This window comes from Triticum urartu, chromosome 1 (genome assembly GCF_003073215.2).
Source record: "Triticum urartu cultivar G1812 chromosome 1, Tu2.1, whole genome shotgun sequence".
NCBI lineage: Eukaryota > Viridiplantae > Streptophyta > Magnoliopsida > Poales > Poaceae > Triticum > Triticum urartu.
This window is the reverse complement of record NC_053022.1, coordinates 85871645-85879168: the sequence shown is the minus strand read 5'-3', so window position 1 is coordinate 85879168 and position 7524 is coordinate 85871645.

Here is a 7524-nt window from a genome sequence, read left to right as displayed (position 1 = left end):
GGGGAGGGCGAGGAGGGCATGTGCATGCACGAGAGAAAGTTGGTGGTAGCTACAAAGGTTAGAGGGTTGTGTGGGTGTAAGAGACTAACAAAGATCATAATTTGATTTGAAAGTGGATTCATATATTTGAATAGGAGATCATAGTGTTTTAAACATATGCATGCATGAATATAGCGGTGATACGCGTGTTGTGGTTTTGCACATGTTATACCATAATGTGATGATGCATGGCATTTGCAACTCATAGCTAAATGTCGAACAATCTAAACCATACTATACATCGAACAATCTCACATTTTATTTGAATTTGTGATAATGTGTGGCGTTTGCATCTTACAACTAAATATCGAACAATCTAAACAATACTATATATCGAACATTCTCACATTTTATTTGAATTTGTGGTAATGTGTGGTGTTTGCAACTCACATCTAAATACTTGTAGGCGTAGGGGGCGGGGCACCATACATAATGTGATAAACACATTATACATATGAGACATGGTTTAGTTTGTGAAGATCTAGCTAGAGCTTGAAATGTACTATGATTTGAAATCAACATAAAGTGGATTCAAAAAATCGAGTTCGAGTTCATATAGTACACATAGTTCATATGTAACTCGAGACTAATCATGTGGTGTGCTGTGAAGATAATACACAAACGATGGTTTAACTTGACAATAATGGCGATTGTAGATCTTATTAAAATAGAGAAACGAATTCAAATGCTTTGACTTCACAACAATCATTATTGTAGATCTTATTCAAATAGAGAAACGAATTCAAATTTAGTTCATATTGAAGCGGTAGTATATACATTTGGAATGCACTAAAACGTTCATTTGAGTACTAGGTTGCATGCATTATACACGTAGCGAAATATTTTAATTGAACATAACATGAATTCAAAGTTTTTAATGACATTTGTAGTGCAAATTGATTTGGTATAGTACACGTTAGGCTTGTCCGGAAATTTCAACCCGCGCCTTGTTAGCCCGAAATATTTAAGATATATCTTTGTCTCGTTGTGCTCCGACAACTCCCTCCATCTCAGCCTGCGCCTTGCTATTCCAAAATTACAACGCGCGCGAAAACTCCCACCTCCTGTGAAATCCCGACACATGAAATGCCCGTGATACCCCTGAACCAAAAGAACCGCCTCAAATCGGTGGGGGTACTTTCATAACTTACACCACATTTCGGACAAGCGCGTCCCTAAGCCATGGTTCCCCCACTCCCATCCCATCCGCGCACCCATTCATACATCGAGGCCGGAAAAACCCGCGAAGCCCCACACCCTCCTCCATCCGCCACCCAGTCAGAGCCTCTTCCCCGACGACGTCGTCCACAGCAACACCTCGACATCCCTCATCCACCGTACCGGATGAGGATCCGTCATCGATCTGGTCGTCCCGCAAGTTGAGCCACCCCGTCCTCCACCTCCAAGGAGCTGCCCCGACGTTCCCCTCGTCTTTCGTGCCACCTCCATTCCCACACCGCCGTCCTCACCTGCACCACCAGAAGAGCATCATCATCACCATTTCCTCGGATGAAGTTGCGGCATAATCAGCGCCACCAAAGAGGTTGTACACTAATCACCGCATTTTCTTCTTGATTCGATCTCACGGTGCTGTCGGCGCTCGATCCCGAGCTGACACGGCACGGCTCCATCCACAGCGGCGTCGCCGGCCACTTCCTCCACGGCGTCGGTCCCTCGGCGGTGAGGTCCACATCAGTAGGAGCTGCTGCTGCTTTAGCTCTCACTCGCGTTGCTGCTCTGCTCTTGCTCTCGGTCCCCTGCCTGGTCTGCTCTTGCTCTTGCTCGCGCTACTGCTCTCGCTCTTGCTCTTGCTTGTGATGCTGCTCCGATTTAGCTACACTTCAGTCTACTGAATCGACTTTTGGGTCAGTCGATTTTTAGGGGGTGGGGGGCTCGCCGGAGTTAAGGAAGAACCAGCCGCAGCAGGGGGGCTCGCCGGAGTGGTACCCTACTATCTATCTTAGGGTTCAGGGTGGGGGCGGTGGTCGCCGGCGGTGGTGGGGCAGTGGCGTGGGGATCGTCGGAGAGAAAGCTCGGCACGGGGGGGGGGCTACAGGGATGGTCGGGGCGGCGGCGGACCGGCGGTGGTGAGTGTTTTCGGGGCGGGCAGGATGGCGCACCACCGGCCGAGGCGGCGGGGGGCGGCTGTTTGGCCGGTGGTGGCTGGCGGCTCAGGGGGGTGGAGGTTGAAGATGAACTGCAGTCCCTTGATTTCGTATCCAACGACTGCAAAATCGACTGACCAAAGATGAAAAAGTCAGTCGACTGACTTGTAGCCTCACCTCTAGTGCGTTCAGTTTCGATAGTAAAATTCAGTTTCGACAGCAAAATTAAGTTTCGACAGTTAAGTTAAGTTTCGACAGTTAAATTCAGTTTCGGCAGTTAAGTTCAGAGATGAGCGACTGATGTATACATCTAGCAGTTTGTGGTTATGTATTTTACGTCATCTATTGGAGATGCTATTAGAATTCCACTCAGGTTAACGTTGTCCCTCTTGTCCTGCTTCAGCCTCGGCGTCGTACAACTCACCGAAGCTGCTCCAACGACGAAACCCTCCATCACAACGGAGCAGTACCTCGGGCTCCATCTCCAGGCGCCTAAGATCTTCTTCCCCTCCTCCGACAGCCAAGTCAGCCGGAGCATCCTCACCGACCAACCCAATCACGCTGAGATCGACATGGCTTCGCCAAAGAGGTTGTACACTTCTTGTGGTTTGACTTAATCTCACCATGCTTCTTTGCATCCTGTGATCTTCCAATTCTTGTGAACCAAACACCCAGATTGGCAGAAATCCTGTGTTTTTTAAATTCTCTGTTTTGCACGTGCATTCCTATCATATTCCTGTCTATTTCCTATCCCTGCATTGTTAGAATCCTCAAATTCAAACAAGCCCTTACACAATTACTTCTGTTACAGATATGTGTCAAAGAAAACCTTGTGTGGTTTGTCCTGCTCCTGCGGTGCTATGTTCCACCCCAGCTTAGCTGCTCCAATGACGGAAGGGTTCACCACAACAGGGATCCGCTCTCCAGACTGTCTTTCGCTGCCCCAGATCTTCATCCCCACCGTCGGCAGCCACGACAACTACATTACCATCATCAGCTGAGCAGATGACCTTGAGGACTACACGGGTCCGCAAGAGAGGTCGCACTCTTCCGTGTCTGCTTACGTTATGCATCGCTTAATATGATGACATGCTACTTTATCGTCGTGTTCACCTATTAGACTCCGACTCAGGTCCAAACTTATGCTGAAACTTGAGTTTATAAATGGTTGTGGGGTACATATTGGGGCAGCAATCAGTACTATTTGTCTACTATCTGGTTAATCTCGGGTGTCTACTATGAGTTTCATGTTGGGTGCAAACAAACATTAAAGGAGCCATTATCTGTATTTTTTAACTAAAGCTATTATCTGCCTGCTATCATTGGTTTTGGGTCTATCCACAGTTTGCTACCTTCACTCTGGATTTGTGCATGCACTCCTTACATAATCTCACTATGTTTTATTCCTATGCATGTCAGTTATTGTACACAATGGAACCGAACATGTAGAGCAAAAGAGACGAGCCTTGCGTGGCAATAAAATTTCATGCAGATGTCGCTCCATGGTGGGCGCAAAGGCAGCCCCCCTTCCACCCATTTCAGATCGTAATCAAGAGGAAGATAACTGTTCTGAGGGGGATTCAGAAGCATAAGACCACTCCTATTTACCCCATGAGGTCTTCGCTCTAACTTGGCATGCTGATGTTGGTAATATCATGCATATGGTGCCTTGCATTGCTTACTCTATACATCAAAGATGTCATCTGCTTAGTTTAGACATGCTTTGTGTCAATGCCATCTGTTTAGTTTCTTTATCGTATATGTGAATCATGCAATGCCATCTTGTTTAGCCAGGCATCATATATGTGAATTTTGCAATGCCACCCTGGTTAGCCAGTCATCTTATATGTGAATTATATCATGACATCATTTTTTATTATGTGTTAAATTTGTCAACAATTTTAGTACATTCGATTACTCTTCCTGTGCATCAGCCATTCGGCACGGTCATGGAAAATTTTGGAGTGGAAACAAGGTCTTCAGAGCAGACAATGCTATCTGACGAAGCGCATGTCTTGCTGGTTACAGATAGCTCCTCAGAGGAGGATTCAGAGACAGATGACCAGTCCTATCCCCCCGAGGTGCATGCTCTAACTTGGCAGGGTTATGTTGCTCATATCGTGCGTATGGTATCTTCATTGCTATGTCATTTGCTTAGTTTAGACATGATTTTTGTGAATGCCACCTGTTTAGTGTCTAATTACCATATATGTGAATTATGCAATGCCATATTTTTGCAAGACATTATATATGTGAATTATGCAATGATATCTTGTTGCAAGGCATTATATATGTGAATTATGCAACACCATGTTGTTTAGCCAAGCGTCATATATGTGAATTATATCATGTCGGCCTTTTTTTGTATTTCTCATTGCTTTTGTCGACAATGTTTGTATATTCAACTGCTCTTCCTGTGCATCAGCCATTTGAATTGGTGATGGAGAAATTTGGAGTGAAAAGAAGGTCTTCAGAGCAGACAATACTACCTGGTGAAGCAGATATGTTGCTGGTTACAGATAGCTCTTCAGAGGAGGATTCAGAGGCAGATGACCAGTCCTATTATCCCCCTGAGGTGTATGCTCAAACTTGGCAGGGTTATATTACTCATATCATGCATATGTTGTATTGCAATGCTTAGTTTTTACATCATATACACGATATTGAATGCCATCTCCATAGTTGACACATCATATATGTGATTGCCCTCTGCTCACTTCCTTAGTATATAAATCATATATTTGAATTATATCATGCCATGATGTTTACATAGATAGCATGTATCTAAATTATGGCATGCCAACCCATTTTCTAAAGACATAATATAGTTATATCATCTCATCTTGTTCACATAGTCATCATATTTTGAATTATGTCATTCTATCCGTGAATTATATCATGCCATCATGTTTCCATCGATGGCATGTTTGTGATTTATGGCATGTCAACCACTTTAATAGACACATCGTATAGTTATATCATGTCATCCTATTTACATAGTCGTCATATTTTGAAGTATGTCATTCTATCCTGTTTAGTTAGCCATCATACATGTGAAATTGTGTCATGCTATCCTGTTTAATTAGCCATCATATATTTGAAATTATGTCCTGCTATTCTGTTTGGTTAGACAACATAAATGTGAATTATTTCATGCCATGTTTTCTTCCCTAGTATCCATTGCACCTGTCTATCTTACAATATATGTACATTCAATTACTTTTCTTGTTTATCAGCCATTTCAATTGGAGCGGGTGATGGCAGTATCTGTGGGAGTAAAAACACGGTCTTCAGAAAGGATCGTGCTGTCTGTCGATGGAGATAGAACCACGGTTGTACTTGCCCAAGAACCAGCCCCACCACACATAACCCAGACTCACGCAGATTGTACCCCTACCCAGTTGGACAGAGAACCAGCTACACCCCTTCGAACCCCAACCCCAGCAGATAGTAACCTAGTTCCCGTTGGCACAGCACCATCTCCACCACAGAGCACCCAAACACGAGCAGTTAGTAAGGAAACTGCAGTGCCCAAAGCACGAGGACCACCACTCCGAACCCCAAGTCAACGCTCAAAGCAGAAGAAGAATTGTTCTCAGGTCAGGTTCCGTAGCTATGCTTCATACTACTTTGCTCTTGCATCATTGTATTTACTCATACCAACTAATCTAAAATTTGAAGGATGCAATTGAAACTCCAATGGTGCAACAGGTATGTTTTAAACCTGTTTCTTTAACAGGTTTGCTGTTATAACTTGCTCTATGTTGATTTTAGTTTCAATTGAATAAGCAGTTATGTTCTCATGCCATGCACATTACAAGTGTTGTTATTGCTGTGTAGTTTCCCACACTTATATTCTGTCTATGCTGCTTTGTCTTAAATAGATATGATTCGAACTATATCTATCTTGATTTGGGAACATAAACTAGAATGATATAGACCATACAGTGACCATACTACATAGATATATGTTTGTTTCATGTTGTTATCCTGTCCACCTTACTACTGAACTGGTTTACCAAAATGACTTTCATATACTACATTGTAAACATGTGATGGGTTTGTTTGTTTCTCCTTTAGAACGCGGATAAAATATTGGAGAAGAGTACCCCCATTATGCAATGGTAAAGGAAGTAATGCAGATCAGGTTCAAGATAGTGAGACATCCCTGTTGTTCTCCAAGAAAGCTGATAAAAACTATATTGAAGACACTGAGACAACCCCAAAGTCCTATCTTGATGTAGTGTTCGAGTTACTTGCTACTACTGCTGGCACCAGCTCTTCGAACTCGCTGCCTGAATCAGTTTGGCTTCTTGAGTCTCAACTTCAAGTTGAAAGACATCGATCAGATGTTATGCGACAGGAAGCCGAAGGACTGAGGAAGTCCCTGCGGAATTCAGATGCATACTTTCTGGTGCAACAGAAAGTGCTGGAGGATTTAAGCGCCAAACAAGAGAAATTTAATAAGCTTGCTAAGCATCTTGCCAACATTATGGATACCCAGGATATTGTTTCTTGAGCTCTTCTGAAGTGGTTTCAGTTCTGGACTTTTTTTGATGTGGCGTTTATATGCCGCTTTGTTCCCTATATTTGCACTTGTGGCGAACTTTGATGCCCAGTGGATGTAATATGTGTTGGGGAACGTAGTAATTTCAAAAAATTTCCTACGCACACGCAAGATCATGGTGATGCATAGCAACGAGAGGGGAGAGTGTGATCTACGTACCCTTGTAGATCGACAACGGAAGCGTTTGGTTGATGTAGTCGTACGTCTCCACGGCCCGACCGATCAAGCACCGAAACTACGGCACCTCCGAGTTCTAGCACACGTTCAGCTCGATGACGATCCCCGGACTCCGATCCAGCAAAGTGTTGGGGAAGAGTTCCGTCAGCACGATGGCGTGGTGACGATCTTGATGTACTGTCGCAGGGCTTCGCCTAAGCACCGCTACAATATTATCGAGGACTATGGTGGAAGGGGGCACCGCACACGGCTAAGAATATGATCACGTGGATCAACTTGTGTTTCTCTGGGGTGCCCCTGCCTCCGTATATAAAGGCTCAAGGGGGGTGCGGCCGGCCTAGGAGAGGCGCGCCAGGAGGAGTCCTACTCCCTCTGGGAGTAGGATCCCCCCCCCCAATCCTAGTTGGAATAGGATTCGCGGAGGGGGGAAAAGAGAGAGGGGGGCCGGCCCCCTCTCCTTGTCCTATTCGGACCAAGGGAGGGGAGGGGCGCGCGGCCCATCTTGGGCTGCTCCTTCTCTTTTCCACTAAGGCCCACTTAGGCCCATATAGCTCCCGGGGGGTTCCGGTAACCTCCCGGTACTCCGGTAAAATCCCGATTTCACCCGGAACACTTCCGATATCCAAACATAGGCTT